The 18,247-nt window shown below is 35.9% G+C and overlaps 1 protein-coding gene and 1 long non-coding RNA gene across 3 annotated transcripts in view; both read right to left on the reverse strand.

Annotated features, from left to right (window-relative positions):
• The window catches only part of LOC120330489 (uncharacterized), a 280,708-nt gene that overhangs the window by 142,433 nt on the left and 120,028 nt on the right, over positions 1–18,247 (reverse strand). The gene's annotated exons all lie outside the window — the stretch shown is intronic.
• Positions 16,287–17,913, reverse strand: LOC144422744 (uncharacterized). 2 transcript variants are annotated; one of them, XR_013475355.1, is made up of 3 exons: positions 17,717–17,913; positions 17,315–17,431; positions 16,287–16,893 (listed from the first exon to the last, which is right to left on the reverse strand). It is a non-coding gene; the product is annotated as an uncharacterized LOC144422744 (long non-coding RNA). The 2 variants fall into 2 exon arrangements; XR_013475354.1 differs by having other exon boundaries at positions 16,287–17,431.

Consider the following 18,247-nt stretch of genomic DNA (forward strand, 5'->3'; position numbering starts at 1 on the left):
AAAAAAAAAATTAATTAATTAATAACTCGATAATTCATCCAAAATCAATAGGCTTCTGGTCCGAGATATGATGAATGCACATGCAAAATTTGGAGCAGATTCAACCTCGCCTTCGTGAGATATCGCGTTCATCTAATAGACAAACGAACAGACAGACAAATACCTATCAACATACTTAGCGATCAAGATCGATTGATAAGTATACCGGACAAGCCAAACAAAGTACAAGTAACAGCGCACGCATATCGAGTTGTTAATTTATTAATCAATATGTGGGTGCCCCGAGGGCACGGCGTTGTAAAGCAGTCATTCTCAAAAATAATAGTCTAAATGCAGTTTTTTTTATCTTTTGTTTTGTTTCAACTATAATGTTAGCGCTTTTAAGTTCAAGGCACGTTTACGAAGTCGAAAGATTGAGTGAATTGGTATATAATTGACACCATATTGTCAAATGCAAATAAGCTATAATCACCTCACCCTTATTTGGTTTTATTTTGGCGTAATCAGTATTATGGTGCCCCGAAGGCATGACGTCTAATTACAAGTCTTACACCTTTCGTTTCGCCTTAATGATTGTGTTGGCATCAATTTAAAAATAATTCAAAGTCTAAATCATGCTTGTGAAGTTGAAATATTAACTAAATTCGATAATATTAACTGCAATTGGCAATTTTCGCCCTGTATGTTCAGACTTATTTTAGGTCAGTGAGCAAAATTATCTTGTCCTACATATTATCTTATTTTTTTAAAAAACAAAATAAATACAACAATGTATTGCACGGTATTATCAGCAAAATTATTACCGATTCTTACAGTAGCGTGCATGTGGGTATAATTTCCTTAGAATTTTCCCAATCTTCTGTGTGTTTGTGTTTTGTGTATATTTTTTTGCGGGAAAATCTGAATATACTTATAGAAACTCAACAGTGTCTGCAGAATAATGAATATGTAAGTCGTATCACGTCCAATCAAAGCGACAGGGCGGATAACTCGACTACCTAAACTGTGTTGGCGAGTTGTTTGTCAACTTAAAAACGTCCATCCGCAAATTGATGCTTGAACGGCTGCTTAGATTACAATTGTTAAATCATCGTTAGGTTATGGGTAATGATAAGCCATTGTTAGGGAACAAAAACTGAATAAATATCAAAGAAAGTCGATACTTGAAAGAAAACCCATTTCAAATATTATATATATATACGCGAATGTAACAAACTTTCAGGCTGTTTTAAAAGTATACAACAGTCCGAAAGTTTATTACATTCGCGTAACTAACCCTAAGTATCTATCTATTTTTGTGTGTGTTTATTTTTGAACCAAGCCTTGTTTAACAAGATTTGTGTTTTTTGGTATGAATGCGTGTTGGTGAGCGGGCACATTATACTCATCATGTTTTAAATTTTTTTTAAATGTTTTGTTCGCTCTCCAGAATTCTCCATTTTTAATCTGTTTGTATTGTCAGATTGTGGAGTTTTCGAAATAAACTATCTACGTATATATGCCATATGTAAATTTTCCGCGTAGGATAAATTTTGTATAATAAATCATTCTACAGTTGCTTTAGCGACCAGAAATACGACTGCTTTTTGTCTTTGCCTACATAAGTTAGATTGCTCTGCCGTTCCGGATTCAGGGAGTTTGAATATGAAAACAGCTTTCCAAATACCCTAACATTCATTTATGCTCTGGTCTTGTCTATAGAACCGAAGTAAAGATAACTCTTTCAAATATTAAAGAAAGGAAGTGTACCGGTACCAGTATAAAATGTACGGTGCCGGTACCGTACCGGTACCGGTACCGGTAGGTACTGTTTCTAGATTATTAAAACTGTTAGTGAGGAAATAGTAGTAGTGATCACAAAATTCAGGACTTAAGGTAAAGTACATAGCCTTTGATTAGAGTGACTCTAACAATACCGGTACAGTATCTGTGATCCAGTTGCTTTCATTCATGAATACCGTAAAAGCAGCTAACTTCGGATGATTTCACTATATTTTAATCAATAACTCTGCCGTTTGTTGTCCGATTCGCGTCAAACTTGAAATATATTACATTGATGTAATTCTCTGCATCTACATATAATTTTCTCGATGATCGGATCATTTTTTCTGTCTTAATTGTCTCATTTTCTGTGATCTGTAACGACGCAAATAAATATCTAACTTCGGATGGGTGTATCCCCTCCCTGCGTCACCGCAACTAGAGCGAAAAGTGCGTGCGTTAGGACAAAACACGCTTTACGTCGTTGCGTAAATGCCAGATGTTCAATCCACGTCGCGAGCGACGATGATAATGTCGACCGTGGGATTTCCGGCGCGGCACTTTTAGGTTGATTTTATACTAAAATGTCTCGTTGTATTTTCTCTTATCGTAACATTAGATCCGAATATTCACCGGTCATAGTCGATTTAGTTATAGCCGATGATGTTTTGATAGCGTTTTTTACACTCCACAGTCACACCATGTATAGTCGCACAATAAATATTATTGAGCATGCACATGACAGCACTCTTTATTAAATTGACCTATTTAAATGTCGGCCGTGCATAAATCACGACAAAACACCGATTTGGCAATTGGCAACTTTATTAAAATTACTTTCGTTAAATTCACAAAACGGAACTCACTTGCAGCAATGATTGTTGTTATTTATCGCTGGTTATATATTTTTATATTTCAGCAATATTTCTCGACTGCTCACAATTTTTCTATTTTGAACCACGTTGCCGTACCAAATGGAGAAATTTGAAATCGAATGGATATGCTTTTCATTAATTGCCATTTTTAATAAATTTAATTGAATTACATCTCCAGCATTTGACGCCATGAATTTACGATCCACAGAAAATGGTTGATGCGTATATTTTGCCGATATTGATCAATCGAACAAAATATCGTTGTTATTTTCAAATCTACGCCAACTCGTCGGCGCCCGAATGTCTGGCGTCAAACCTGTAACGGCGACGCAACGTGACGTCGTCCTCGAAGTGAGCGACGTTAGGGTGACGTCAAGTTCAACGTTTGCGTCAGATGCTATTATTGTGATAAAAAAAATTATTCAAATTTTAATTTTTTATCGGGTCTCATACGACATCTCGCGATCAGTCTAATTTTCTATATACATTGATAACGCCCTCTATCGAATGATGCTATTTTGACGAAGTTAGCATCAGTAGAAATCACGATTTGAGCCGCTCGAAAACGGAGTGTCAATTTTATGCTAAAACATGATTTTTTTAATCATAAAATAAATTAAACTGCGCAATTGAATATGATAACAGATTTAGATATATAATTCCTCGCTATAGAAACTGTCATAAGCACAATATGACGCAAATTAGTCGAGATAAGAACGATTAAAAATTTCATCCGAAGTTATAAACCATCCGAAGTTACCTGCTTTTACGGTATGTGATAATCGCATGGTTTTTCAAACTTGTGATCGTGCTTACATTTTTTTATGAGTCAGCAGATGTATGACAAATTGAATATCATTAGAAAGAGCATTACTACACTATAGACACTCGTGACATTGTGAAATCTTATATTGGTAATTGCATTCCCTAAAGTGAAATTAACCTTGCTAGAAGAGAATTACTGGGAAGTTTGGTTGAATTTTAATTAGAGGCTTTTCACCAGAAAACTCAGCTTCTCATTGAGCGGCAAGCAGCTCATTCACAATTTGTATAAGGAGATTACAAATTTTCCTAGTCTCATAGACATCACATAGTCATAGATTTAACTGCTTTTTACTGCACTAAATTTTATGACATTTTTTTGGATATTCTGCATCATGAAATAAGCTAATTACAAATGTGAATTATTTGTATCTTAAGCAATATTCAGTGATTGTGAATTGTGATTATTTTTAGTTAAGGAAAATTCTATCTAAATCCTGGAATCCGCTGAAAATACATTTCCCTGTGTTATCTGTGATGAAAACTTTTCATCTGGGTCCAGTTTGGAAAAGCATATGTTTTTGTACAATCACGATGAAAATGATTATGGATCTGGAGATTTAAACAAATATGTAACAAGCAACATTGTGGAAACTCTTCGGCCTAAATAAACGATCATCTAGTTTACAAGATCATATACTAACTCATACTAAAGCAAAAAAAAAAAGCTTGCAAACAATGTGGAAAGGGTTTTTCACGACTATCTAGTTTGCAGAGGTATGAGCGAATTCATACAGGGAATAAACCGTATATTTGTAAACAATGCGATAGAGCTTTCTCGGATAAATCCAATTTACGTATACATGAGCGAACTCATACCGAGGACAAAGTTTAGTTGTGTTATCAACGGGTTTTCAATGAAAATCATTTATACTAACGTTTCAGGCATTCTGTCTACCTTTTGATAACTATATCTCCTAATTAATATGTTGTTGAATGTATTTACGGTGTAGCCGTCTGCCGATCATGATGTGATGTTATTTGACATTAAAGTACCATGCTGTTAATTGTCTCTGATCTTTCAAAAAGCTGATAAGGCCCATCGTCAGAGCGTGTTTTCAACCACTGTACTTCAGAGAGAGGTCACCGACTGGTCACAAATTTGAGTAACATTTAGTGATTTATGACCCTGAAGTTTTGCCGTTTCTGGATGAGAAAAGGCAAGACAATGACAGCAGTTAACCATGTAGAGCTGTTCTCATCACTTGTAATTCACTGTTTTTCCGGATATTTGAGATAATGAATTGATTAAGATTCTTTCTACTTCTACTAACGCTATATTTCGTTGGATTGGGCATGCTTCTACCGAAACAAGCATGATCTGATTCTAATAGACTTTGCTAAATGAAATTCAAACTTAAAATTAATATATGTGAGAATTATTACTCAGTTAAGCATAAAATAAAGATTATTATTTTTTTGATGTTTTCTATGTCAATGCATAATACGCACCCCCTTATTTTGAACTCCAAGATTGGCCTCAAAGGTGCGTATTATACGTGGAGAAATACGATAATCCCAACTATTGTTTAGCAGCGTATAATTTTCCACACTGGGTAAGGTGGATTTTGAGAGTTTGATCAGAGCAAAATCCCTAGCAATCAGTCAGAAGTCCTCAGACCAGTGCAGATTTCACAGATGAATGTTGTATTCAACCCACTTTTGGAGTTGGCAGGATCAAAGACCAGTGCAGATTTCACAGATAATCTTGCATTCAACCCACTTTTCAAGTTGGCAGGAAAACAAACTCAGATTCGGTAGCTTTTGTCGAAGCCTGGTTGGGATATAATATGCATATTTTTCCCCGAGGGAGAGGGAAGCCGATAATATGACTTCATCGTATGGCGTTCCACTGTGTTTTCCCCGATTACCAGTCAGTTGTTTGGTTTCAGATGAACTAATCGAAGGTAGAGGAAGCCATAGCCGGCCAATGTTTATGTGAACTACCCAATGGCGGTGGGGAGTCTTATTTGCTCCATGGGACTCAAACCTGCGAACCCACGCAAGGCAATCGGAGGTGTGGTGACAAGCGTATTCCTACCTTTGGGTTGATATAAGTATTCTATTCACCTGTTATGAAATTATGTCTGCAAATTCACGCTATCAAATTTTAAATTCACCTTTTTGATTTAAAGCATTACGTGTGTATGTTTATTTGGCTCAAAAGTTGACATAGGATAGGATTTACATATTTATCCCGGGGGAGAGGAAGGCCGATTTGGCGGCTTAATCATATGGCGAACCACGGCATCTCGTCCGGTTACCATTCCATGTCGGTTTTGTGATTAGTTAGGTATTTGTTTTTCCGAAGCATGGACTTGATGGTTGAGGGAGCCGTGATCGACCAGCGGTTATGTGAACCACCCAACGGCGGCGAGGAGTCCTGCAATCCTCTTGCACATAACCATCCCGCATGGGATTCGAACCTGCTATTTACTTTAAACGTGTCCATATATTTGAGCATAGCTCTCTTGTTCATTATGGACTGCCAACACCAACAGGGATAAAATAAAACACTGGTTCATTAATGAACCAGGTATATGTGTAATGTGTGAAGATAATATTGAGGAAACTGTATGTCATTTATTTTTAGAGTGTGAGTCGACCATAGATTTTTGGCAATGGTGTTGCATAGAAAATAATAGGAATACTATTTTAGCAAATTATTCGGAGTGCAAATCCAAATTAATTACTATAATATGCGGAAAATCAACAATATGGGAATATCGAAATTCAGCAAAATATGATGAAATAGTTAAGTAAAAGTAGTATGCATTTAATATTCAAATGTAAACTGATAGGAATTATAAATTTATTAAAAGCAAGTGAAAGAGATGATTTATTATTATATGAACACATGGATGATCTCATACATAGATCAATCATGATGTGACGTTTTCTATGCAACATCAACTTAAATGCAGAATATATGAAAAGATTTGAATGTCTGAATTTTGGTCATACATAGGTAGTATATAGAAAAGTGCCAAAAACCCACTTTGGTTGTTTTCTGTCTAATTTTTCTTATTTCAATGCAAAATTAACTAATACTATTAATTAATGATAGATATATAAAATGTGCACGAATTGGATGATGATATGGATTAACGTATTTTCAATGGACATACATTAGATAATATATGATACGAAATTCTGGTAATGGTAATTTATATTTTAAATGTCACATATTTAATTGTTACTTAGATTATTTGAACTTGTGGGGAATGTGTTTGAAATTATAAAACTGTTTACCGTAATTGAAAAAAAAATAATAACTACTACTAATTCGACACTAAAAAGAGGCGGAATTCAAAAATGACATTATTTATAAGCAGGTGCGCAGCCAGGATTCTTAAGAAGAAGGGGGGATCAAAGTTGGAATCGGAAATGTTCGCGCAACATTCTTCGAGATTAACCCTTTCCATGCGGTGGGCACGTATACGTACCCACGACAAAAGTCGCTAGATTGCGGCGGGTACGTTGATGAACTCCACTGTTTTATTTAGCAATCGGTCGCAAACTGTCGGTCTAGTTTTTCCGGGTTTTAGTTTATTGATAAGAAGTCTCCTTCGAGATTAACATAAGCGACGGTAAATCTCACTTTCGTTTACGACGGGAATTTTATTTGCGGCGGAACGAGGGAGTGTTTTTGAAATTTATGCAAATTTCGGTGTTTTTTGGGTTTCCCGACAACAATCCCTTCCACTAATACAAATCACGACGCATGAAAATCAATATAGACTTTATTAACATGAATTTACAAGTGAGAGTTACGAATAAGAATCTACGGCCGTCTCTAACAAACAGAAATGATGAACTTGAGAAATATTTGTGTTACAGCAATTCTGTTTTCTTTCTGCGCCTTTCATAAGGCGTCTGGCCTGTTAAGATTCGTAGCGATTTATAAGAATGTGTTAATACAGTGTTATTTCTTTCCTTGAAACGGACAAGGGAAGAAATTAATCGCCGTTTTATGCTGATTCAGGAACTCTATTTTAAACTCCCGACACAATCACGACACACTGGAAAGCAATATAGACTTTATTTAACATAAATTACCGGTAATAATCCACCTACGGCCCTCGCTAACACGCAGAAATGTTTGCGTTACAGTAATTTTGTTCTCTTTTACGTTTTTCTTGAGGTGTCCGGCGTGTCACGATTCGTAGGACCGGCTTATGTGCGATTTTTCATAAAATTGTTGTTGTAAGGCCGTTTTTAGGGAGTCGTCCTATTCTCAATATAGGCGTAATTTCGGGAAAATATGGTACATCGCGCGCACAATTGTGACTGCGTATCGATTTCAGTTACCACGATGAATAACCAAAGAAAACCTAACATAACACCAAATATTGTCATTTACAATGTCTAAAAAAGCGTTTTAAATCTGTCGTGAGTCCGCTGAAACAAAACTTATAGTGTTATCTTCCGTTTTGAGTTTTAGTTTCAATATTTCATAATGGCGCTTTTCAATCAAGAAATTTGAGTTGCAGATTCAACTCTTTATTAATTATTTTTAGCATCTCGTCGCCGCGAAGTTGAGACTAATTTTTAGTTATTATATATAACTAATAAAACAATACATGAATTTTTATGAAATTAAAGGTTTTTTGAAACTTCAGATAAAGGCTAAGCAGGATTCAGGTGTAGCAAAATAATTTACGAACTCCCCAGTCACATCTGATTTATTTTGTTTTTGTTGAAATGATGCGTTGAAGGATTAAAAATTATTATAAGTCAAATGGGGTATTTTTTCTAGATTGTAGAGAATAAATGTTAACTTTATTCCAGGCGAAATAGTTCCAATTCCCGGTATCACAATTGTATAAATATGAGGTATGAGGCTAAATTTTAAAAAAATAAGGAGCTCCAGAAGTATGTGCACCAAGATGGCGCACAACCTGAATCCTAACCTGGTACACATGCTACAATCAGGTTGTGCGCCATCTTGGTGCACATACTTCTGTGGAGTTCCAAAAACAATGCATTATGAGATGTTTCTTGTAAATGCTATTATATGGAAAAATACACAGATTTTATTGGTAAAAGAAAGAAAGGAAAACACCAAATATCTGACGTCTAATTAAAACTAAATGCCTACTTTTACAGACCATTGGCTACGAGTTTTGCGGGAATTATGTTAGACAAGACTCTGGGAAGCAGTAAATCTTTGACAAATAAATTTTTTTCAATTCTGATTTAACTTATACTATATTCAATAACAAAAATTTCAAGATTTACTTTCAAAATGTTTAGTTTAATTAAGGAAATTCACTCTAAATCAAGTTTATGCATCTGAAACAAATACCTGGTTCAATGTCCAATACGGATTGGTCGCTGACCCGAAGACTGTTACAGTCCTTCGTGACCCCTTATCGATTGCAATGAAACCCTGACGTTATTCCTTATGTGTATATTTCGATTTTTTCTCTAATTCCGGTATACACTTTTTCTTGCATGATTAAAATAAAATATCTCAATCTGGTAACCGGACGAGAGACCGTGGTTCGCTATATGACCGCAAGGGATAAATATGCAAATCCTACTCTAAATTCTGATACTGATGCTATATTTCACAAACCTTTGGCTGTCAAGACGTCTACGCTCGCCTTCTCTGGATTGAGGGCCATTGTTGTGATTATTTCATTCATTTTTTTAATTTCCCTCTGCATTTTAATCAGTCTTAGATCCGTTTGGCGTTGCGTGCGTTTTTATTATTAATATTAAAAGTTATGGCGCTTTTAATTACCAGAATTATGTGCGCCAGACTGAAAATAATTTTCTGACAAAAAACAGGTCCACAAAAGCCGTACACCATAGTGTAAGTAACACGCTACTTCAAAATAAATTGCAGTTCAAAATTCCCTACGATACGGAATTAATGTAAAATATAAGCCACACGGAAAATTATATACGTATATAAGCTATGTCTATATTAACCTGCGGGTTGAATAAACAAACCTAATTACATAAGGAATAACTTTTGGATCAGACAGTACGTATTTAATTCGAAATGGAATATTTAAACTATGTGCATTATTTATCAAAATATTTCTTTCATTAATATACTTTGGACAAAATAGTAAAAAATGGGCTACAGTTTCTTGTACAGAGCAAGCATCGCATTCGCCATCTGGGTGACAGCCTATTTTAAAAAGATGGTGGGAGAGCCTGCAATGTCCAGTCTGAATATAATTGATTGGGGATCGCATTAGAGAAAGGTTCGGATATGAATCTGCTGTCGGAATGAACATTTTGAAATGTGATGCGATGGTCGACGATTGGTATTCAAATTTCCATTTATTCAAACTTATACTTCTAATTACAGTTTTTGCCTCTTGTACTGTATGTGAGATATTGTCGATAGCGGCGTCTCCAATGCACGATCTTGCAAGCTGATCCGCTCTTTCATTTCCCAATATGCCCACATGACCTGGAATCCAAATATATTTGACGTTGATACCTTCTTTTCTCAAATTAATAAGTATACAAATTATTCGCGCAACCAGATGGTGAGATGAACTATTGAAACATTCGATACTTTTAAGTGCGCCAAGACAATCCGAAAGAATCAGTACTGAGGAAGGGCAATTTATGCCTATCCATTCCATTGCCATGCTTATTGCATAAAGTTCGTCAGTGTATGACGTTTGGGTTCGTGGTAATGAAAAGGTCATAGTAGTTTCACTCTGTAGTACGTAAAAAGAACAGCCAACTCCTTCCTCTGTTTTAGATCCGTCAGTGTAAACATATGTATAATGTTCAAAGATAGATTGAATATAATCATTACTCACAACCTTGATATTGTTTGTTGCAACCGGTTTTAGTATATTGACGAGTTCACAATCAACAGCTGGTTTTTCTATCGTCCATGGAGCATCGTAATACACTGGATATCTCGATACTTCCAAATTGTTGAAAATATTCGAACTTGTCAACATGTTAAATGTTTTGAAAAGAGGTGAATTGGGAAAGTATTCCTGCCAAGATTCTCCAATTATATGTTTTAGAGGATGATTATTTATAGAGATGAGGTTCAATTTATAATTGAGACAAAGCTGCAGATGTCGGATATGTAAAGGTAATTCTCCCGTAGCTGCAATGGAGGTACTTTTCATAGCGCCACAGCATTTTCTTAGACACTGGCTTTGTATTAACTATATCTTTTTCAGGTAGGAATTAGGAGCAAAAAAGTAAGCTTCCATTCCATATTCATAAATAGGTTTTATTATTGATCGAAATAAAGCGATAAGAGCTTCCTTGGAGGCGCCCCACGATGTACCCGTCAGAAGCCTTAAAATGTTTATTCTTTTCAGAGATTTCTCATATATGTAGTTAATATGATGTTTGTAAGACAGACGTTTATCAAAAATAATTCCCAGGTATTTAAACTCTGATTTTACTGGAAGCACTTGACCACCCATTTTCAATCTAATATTGTGTAATCGTCGTGCCTTGGTAAACACCATGGCTGTTGACTTCGTTTTTGAAATTGTGAAACCCCACTGTTGACACCATGTACTTATCACGTCTAAAGATGATTGGATTGAAGCTTCTATTTTCCTAACTTGTAGGCCCGATTCCCAGATTGCTCCGTCGTCTGCAAAAAGTTTACATACTGATGCCGCTATGTTAGGGGGTAAATCATTAATGAAAAAAGAATGGGACTGATCACACTGCCTTGCACAATTCCATTTTCTTGTTCGAATATTCTGGATAGAGTGGATCCGATACGAACTTGAAAAGTTCTTTTTTGAAGGAAAGATTTTGTCCACACGAGCATACGTCCTCGAATTCCGAGTGCGTGTAACTTCGAGATGAGTCCACTACGCCATATCATATCGTAAGCGCGTTGGATATCTAAGAAAACGGCTACGACATGTCTTTTGTTATTGATTGCTTTATACACTTCATCGTGCAAACATAATATGTTGTCAGTTGTAGATCTTCCACGACGAAAACCTGCTTGATCATCACTTAATATATTATTTTTAGTTAAAAACCATTGTAGTCTTTTTGCTATCATAGTTTCCATAATTTTACAAAGATGACTGGTTAAAGCTATAGGTCTGTAGGAATTTGGCGAGGTAGCCGGTTTATTAGATTTAAGTATGGGTATTATAGTGGAATGCAACCATTTGCTTGGAACATAGCTAGACGCCCAAGATTTATTATAAAATGACAAAAGTGTCTTCATCGAAATGTCGGGAAGGTGTTTGATCATGTCTTAACATATTCCGTCTTCACCAGGGGACGTATTCTTTTTCGATGCCAATGCCAACTTTAACTCTTCTATTGAAAAATTTGTATTAATTTCGCTAGAAAAGTTGCTTTCGATTGAAATAGATCTAAAAGTGTTCCTTTCAAATTCTGCCTTTCGCGAAATAAATCCTCGGCAGTAGTTATCAGTACTACTAACCGAGTTAAACACAGATCCCAGCATATTAGCCTTATCCAAGTCAGTTGTTAAAATTTTATCAGCGTCATGTATGGTAGGTATATTAATATTATTATGACGGGAAGTGCCGGTGAAGCTTCGAACAACATTCCAAACTGTTGACAGACTACTCTGCTTATTCAACGAATTACAATATTGTATCCAACTATTTCTTTTGGTTTTTAGAATTATCCGTCTACATTCCGCTCTGCGCTTTTTAAATTCTATTATGTCACTCCGATTCCACGTTCTTTTCCTTTTTAAATATGATGCTCTTTTTAATCTAACAGCTTTATCACATTCCGATGACCACCAAGGAACTGGCGATTTGTTTTTGATATTTTTGGTATAAGGGATGGATTGTTGAGCCGCTTCAGTCAAGCGATGTGATATGTTATTACTAAAAACTTCTACGTCGTCTGATATCAGTAAATCATTGATTGTGTCTATGCATTTTAATTGAAATTTATTCCAATCAGCTTTCTTCAGCGACCAGGATGAAAATTGTATTTTATGAGAGAACTTTACTCAAAGATAGGTTAAAATTATGCAGTGGTCGCTCCCGATGAACTGGTCAGTGACAACCGCGCGACATTTCGAAGCAATATCAAGCGTAGCAATCGATAGGTCCAATAGAGACCACCTATTTATAGCTCTCATGGATATATTCATTCTTGTTGGTTGGGAAGTGTTAAGTATTACTAAATTATTTTCTTCAACGGCATCCATGAGCATATTACCCCGTGAATTTGTCATGGAGCTCATCCACATCCGATGATGTGCATTAAAATCTCCAAAGAACATTGATCTACATGGAAAGTCTCGGATGAATTTGAAATGGCTTTGATTCAAAATATTTCCCGGAGGTATATATACATTGACAAATCTATGTTCATGTATTTCTATGCATTGTACTTCAACAGGCGATGGTGCTTTCAAAGAGATCTCTCTGTAAGGTAACGAGTTTCTAACTATAATAGCCAGGCCACCTCCTGCTATTGATCTATCTTTTCTTATTATTGAATATCCTTTTAAAGAAGGTGAGTACTTCGATATTAAATGAGTTTCTTGTAGTAAGATTATATCTGGTTTCTTTCCTAAATTATATATATACTTCTTAAATTCGTATAATTTTCTGTATATGCTCCTACAGTTCCACTGTAGTACGCAAAAAGAAATTTCCCCAAGTTCCGCCATTAAGTTTCGTCAGAAGCCTTGTACTGAGGCGTTACACTGTTTAAATCAAATCCAAATTGTTTCCGGCTGACATGGATATTATGGAAGATATGTCAACACTTTCTAGCGAACGAACTAGCAACTATAGTGTTTTGTATGACCTCAGTTAAAAATGCAAAAAATTGAATGAAATCTACAGTGATTTGTGGTCTTTGTTTTGGCACATTTTCGTTTATATCAAGACGCTCTGCCTGTGATTGGTCAGATTTAGATAAAGAATGGGTGATATCTCCTTGTCGTTGTCGATCGGATGTCCTGGAATGTTGGGCACTGCTATCTGGAGAAATGTCAGTACTACCAGTTTCTAGCGTTCTGGTATGGCATGGTGTTTTCTCTGCCAGACTGATGAATGGTGTGGAGACCCGACCGTCTTGTTTTTTCTTTGTTTTTAAAGACGGGAAGTTATCCTGGGACAGAAAAAGATTTTTATTTACTTGGCCAGATGCTTTTTTTTTTGAAAGATATATAGATTCGCGAGCGTCGGAGTAGTTTAAATTTTTGTTTTTACGAATAATCTGAATTTGATCTTCTTCTTTATATCTCTTACATCCCGCATATGCAGCACTATGAGAAAGACCGCAATTTGTACAATGTGGTGTAGCATTGCATGATGCTTGTTCGTGTTCTCCGCCGCAGCGGGTGCAGCGCTTCTTACCGCGACAATGTTTACCAATATGCCCATATCTGTTACAATTGAAACACCGTATCGGAGGTGGGTTATATTCATGGGTCTTGAACCTCAGGTATCCAATCTCAACCGTAGAAGGCACAATATTTGTGCTGAAATTCAATAAGACCGTAGAGCAAAGTTCAAAGCCCGAGCTTGTTTTACGTTTTAGTCGCTTTGCTTGTACAACGCGGAATTTAGCAAGGAAGCAAGCTATCTCATTGACTGTCAAATCTTCTGGAACGTGTTTGATAACGCACTGTGCAGAAAAATCTCGACTCAGGTATTTTCCCGTTTTGACGAGGATCGACGTTGAAGCGTTTCCTAGATTATTACATGCAATCAAGGCGCTAAATTGCTTCGTTGTGACGCATTTTACGAGCAAGTCGCCAGAAGGTAATGGACGGATGCTTTCGCATTCACCTATTAATTTCTTTAGAGAATTCGATACAACGAGCGGATTATATGATCGCAATTGACGGCCTGCCTTAGTAGCTTTAATTAGCACACATAGATTTGTGAAATCCACCTGTTGTTGAGAGTTCGTTTGTTCAATAGCAGGTTCTCGGTGGTTTTGTTTGATGGTATCACATTGCACATTGATCTTAACTTTGCTTACATTGCTCGAATCATCATTATCATCAGCCAATCTTCGCTTGTATGTTGTTGACTGGCATTCCATGTCGACATTAGCAGATGACATGGTGAGCCAGTCTCAACGCCTTTACAACCAACAACCCAGTACTTATTTTTGATAGTACTATAGGAAATGTTAAATTCGATAACGGATGTCTGATCCAATAATAAATTATAAGTCACGAATACACCAGTTTTCCCAACGTGTTCCACGAATGTCCGAGGTCCTTGGCCTGAACAGAATGGGCGTTGCGTGCGTTCCATTACTGTTAAAAAAGGAAAAAATTAGCTCGAGTACTCGATCGAGGTGTTTGAAGCATAGTTTTCGGTAACGATAGCAACCGCATCTGAAGTTATCGATTTTTTTCGAAAGTTATGTATTTAAAGCGTCGTGGTGTTAATGCAGCTTAAGTAATGGCATAAGTGCATTTTCTGAAATGCAGGAAACTTCTTGTTTGTGAGTTCGATACAAACGAGAGCCCGTTCTAAAAATTTTGAATCTTATCACTGACTAGACCAGGGGTGGGCAACCTTTTTCGGCTCGCGTGCCATAATCGACTAAATTTAACGACAAAATTCTTCCGCGTGCCGACCAAAATTAAAAACAATGCTTTGCTACTACCAAAGAAAAAATACATAATAATAAACCTTTGAAACATGTACAGACAGGTTCACTATTCAGGTAAATATGTGTCTGATTAACAGATTTGATTACTTTTATATCATTTTCTATCAGTGAGACTTCTGCTGCTGCATTACCGCTGATAGAGATTTCACGCTGGGTTTATATTTTGTATCTTTCAAAGAAATACGCGAACTACTGGTTTCATCTTTCGGCTACTCCTGTAACGAGACTCAATAAATTGCATAACTGAGAACAGAGCTTCACAAATATATGTATATGAAAACGTGGAGCGTAATGCCATTGCAAAGTTTTTTAAACACGAAAAATTTTCGGGAATTGCATCCTCCCGCAATAGTTTGTTTTCTGCACTTGTATTCCCTTCCCTAATCGCTTGTATTTCTTCCGAAATCAATTTATAACAGTAAGTTAGCAAGCATTTCTAACCAACATGATGCACAACCTCATAAATCAAGCAAAGACGAATAAAAAGGTTGGCACAGACGAACTATACGTAAGAATATAATAGGCCGCGAGCCGAGGCCCTGAAAAACGCATAGAAAGTGAGTTTCGTAGCGCACATCAGGTAACTACCTGAAAATGATTTTAAAATGTTCCTTAAAAATTTAGTAACAAATATTGCCTTGTTCCCACTTCCAAAAGTTTCACGTTTTACGGAAAAGACGTTTTTACTACAAGAAATATGTGCTACGATCTGTCCTATATTCTCTACATTTTCGGCACTGAACAATGACTTCTGCATGACGTAACAATTGAATTAAACCAGCTGTTAGCGAGCGGATGAATATTAGTTATTTCTGCTCGACCTTGCGCTGAGTTGGGCAGGCTTTCCATAGCCCTGTTTAGTTATTATTAGTTAAGTTATGCTAAGACGTTGTTGAAAAATGTATAAGTAAATTATTAAACACTTGTAGATCCTTACCACGGATATGGGCCGTGAGACAAAACCATGAAAACGCCCAGAAAATGAGTTTCGTAGCGCACATCTGGTAACTAAATAAATTCTTCAGTTTTGTGTGAAAACGAACATAATGAACGCATTACAGCTTGTTCCACAATCCTGGTGCGAAATTGAATATAAGAGGTTCCCGGAAATTCAATAACCATAAGTTTACAACGCATACATAAGAACTATACAATTCGAGAGCCCTACAGCACACTAACACAAATGTATTCCTGTAATGTTTTGCCTGACCAAAATCGGACTTCCTCAGTCAATCATAATTTATTAGGTAGATTACGAAAAATATGGCATACATGTAACCAACAACAAAAAATACTTTAATTGTGTGACAGGAGTCGGGAGTGACCTCGAAAGCAGCGACACCAACAACGCTGATTCACATTTGAGAATAAATTTTATGTAATAACCACAAGCAGTTTACAACAAGAACAGCATAAAAAGCTACATCCATTTTATAGAAGCTATCAAGTATCAAACGCATTTATTTTTAAGCAATGAAGTCACAAATTAACATCGTGAGCACGAAAACACAAATAAATCAGTTATTTCTCACTTAGAAATTTACCGCAAAAGTCAAGAAAATTAAATGAATGTACAATATGTACATAACATAGTGAACAGAAATATTACAATTTACAATTAATCTTTTTTCAGTTTATGTGGTTATGTATTTGAACAAAGGCAATAATATTTCTAGAAACAGGACTACGACACTAACAAATGTCCGAAAAAAAAAACAAATGTATGATACTTATTAAATCAACTGTAATATCTAATTCACTTTCTTCTGAATTGTTTTCGAAATCCACTATCTCAGAAATCGACTTTTCCTCTATAGGTGTACTGTGATTTCTGCAGTCAATACAAAAACAAAAATCTGTGCAATTTAAGTTGATTTTGGCACACTTTCATAAATTATTTTGACTATTTTTCTTTGCAGTTTGCCAACTCAAGAACTGATTTGAGGGCCACATGCTTCTTCAGTGAATCATTGTTGGGTGGAGAGTATAATCCTTATGTTTGACAGTGTTAAATAGACGTGCCCTGGTATCATTTACATTCTTCATATCCTCTTCAAATTCCTCAGCTTTACTTATTAATACCTCGTTAACCTCGAAAGATCTTCATAGTCGAGGGAAAAAAATGAATTGAAAATCTCAATGAAGTCTCCAACATGAATTTGATGGGCAGTTCCAATTGCAGAAAAGTGCTAAAGTATTTCAATATGAATAGCCCATCTAAGCTGTTTGCAACTATTATGATTCTCATATACCTTTAAGCTTCAAGACTTCTTGTTTAATCCATTTTATAGCACTGATAGCAGCAGGGATCAGAGCCTGCGTTAGGTCGGATTGGTGGAACATTGCCGTTTTCTTTTGTAGTACAGTATCTAAAATAAGGAAGAAAATAATATTTGGAGCAGCATGATTTTAAAAATACCCTTAAATACTAACTAATACCTTGAATACATAATGCATTTTATCTGATGTACTAAATGAGCGTATATATGCTCATTGCATGTTCTACAGTCCAGCAGTGTTTGCATACCATTACTAGACTATATCTACACTAAATTTTGATATATCACAGTCTGAAATGTCCTATGACAGTATGAGTATGGACTATAGACTATATTTTGAAACATCAACTGTTTGTCTACAACTTCATTTCTCACCTCTCAATCATTTCCAATGCTACCTTTCTTTCCACTCCGGCATAACTTATCATTGCTTCCCAGGTTCTTGTCGACTCTATGAATTTAGATTTAGACCAACCGACATTAGTAAAATTGATTAATTTCTTCTCTTTCACACAACCGTGCATTACAGAAACAGCCATTCATTTCTATTTCCAGATATGCTGTGGCCTATATAGTAGTATAAGTCTGCTGAATAGTCAAGAAGAGTCATTAAATTAATCATAAACATTTCATGCAAGCCAGAAAATATCGTTGTTTGTGACATATTATTCTAGGTCTAGCCTTCCTTGGAGTTACCGCACCGTACCGGTACCTATTTAACAACGTCTTATGAGCTAGTGCTCAACTAAAATTGCTATTTATGGCAAGGATATACAACTGTTTAATATCTTACCTATACTTTTCAACATCTCTTTAGAATAACTGGACTAATATTACCGGTAACTGAAAAAAACTATGGAAAGGCTACTCAACGCAAAAGCGAGTAGTTGAGTACATCTGATATTC

The sequence above is a fragment of the Styela clava genome, chromosome 5 (assembly GCF_964204865.1).
Source record: "Styela clava chromosome 5, kaStyClav1.hap1.2, whole genome shotgun sequence".
NCBI lineage: Eukaryota > Metazoa > Chordata > Ascidiacea > Stolidobranchia > Styelidae > Styela > Styela clava.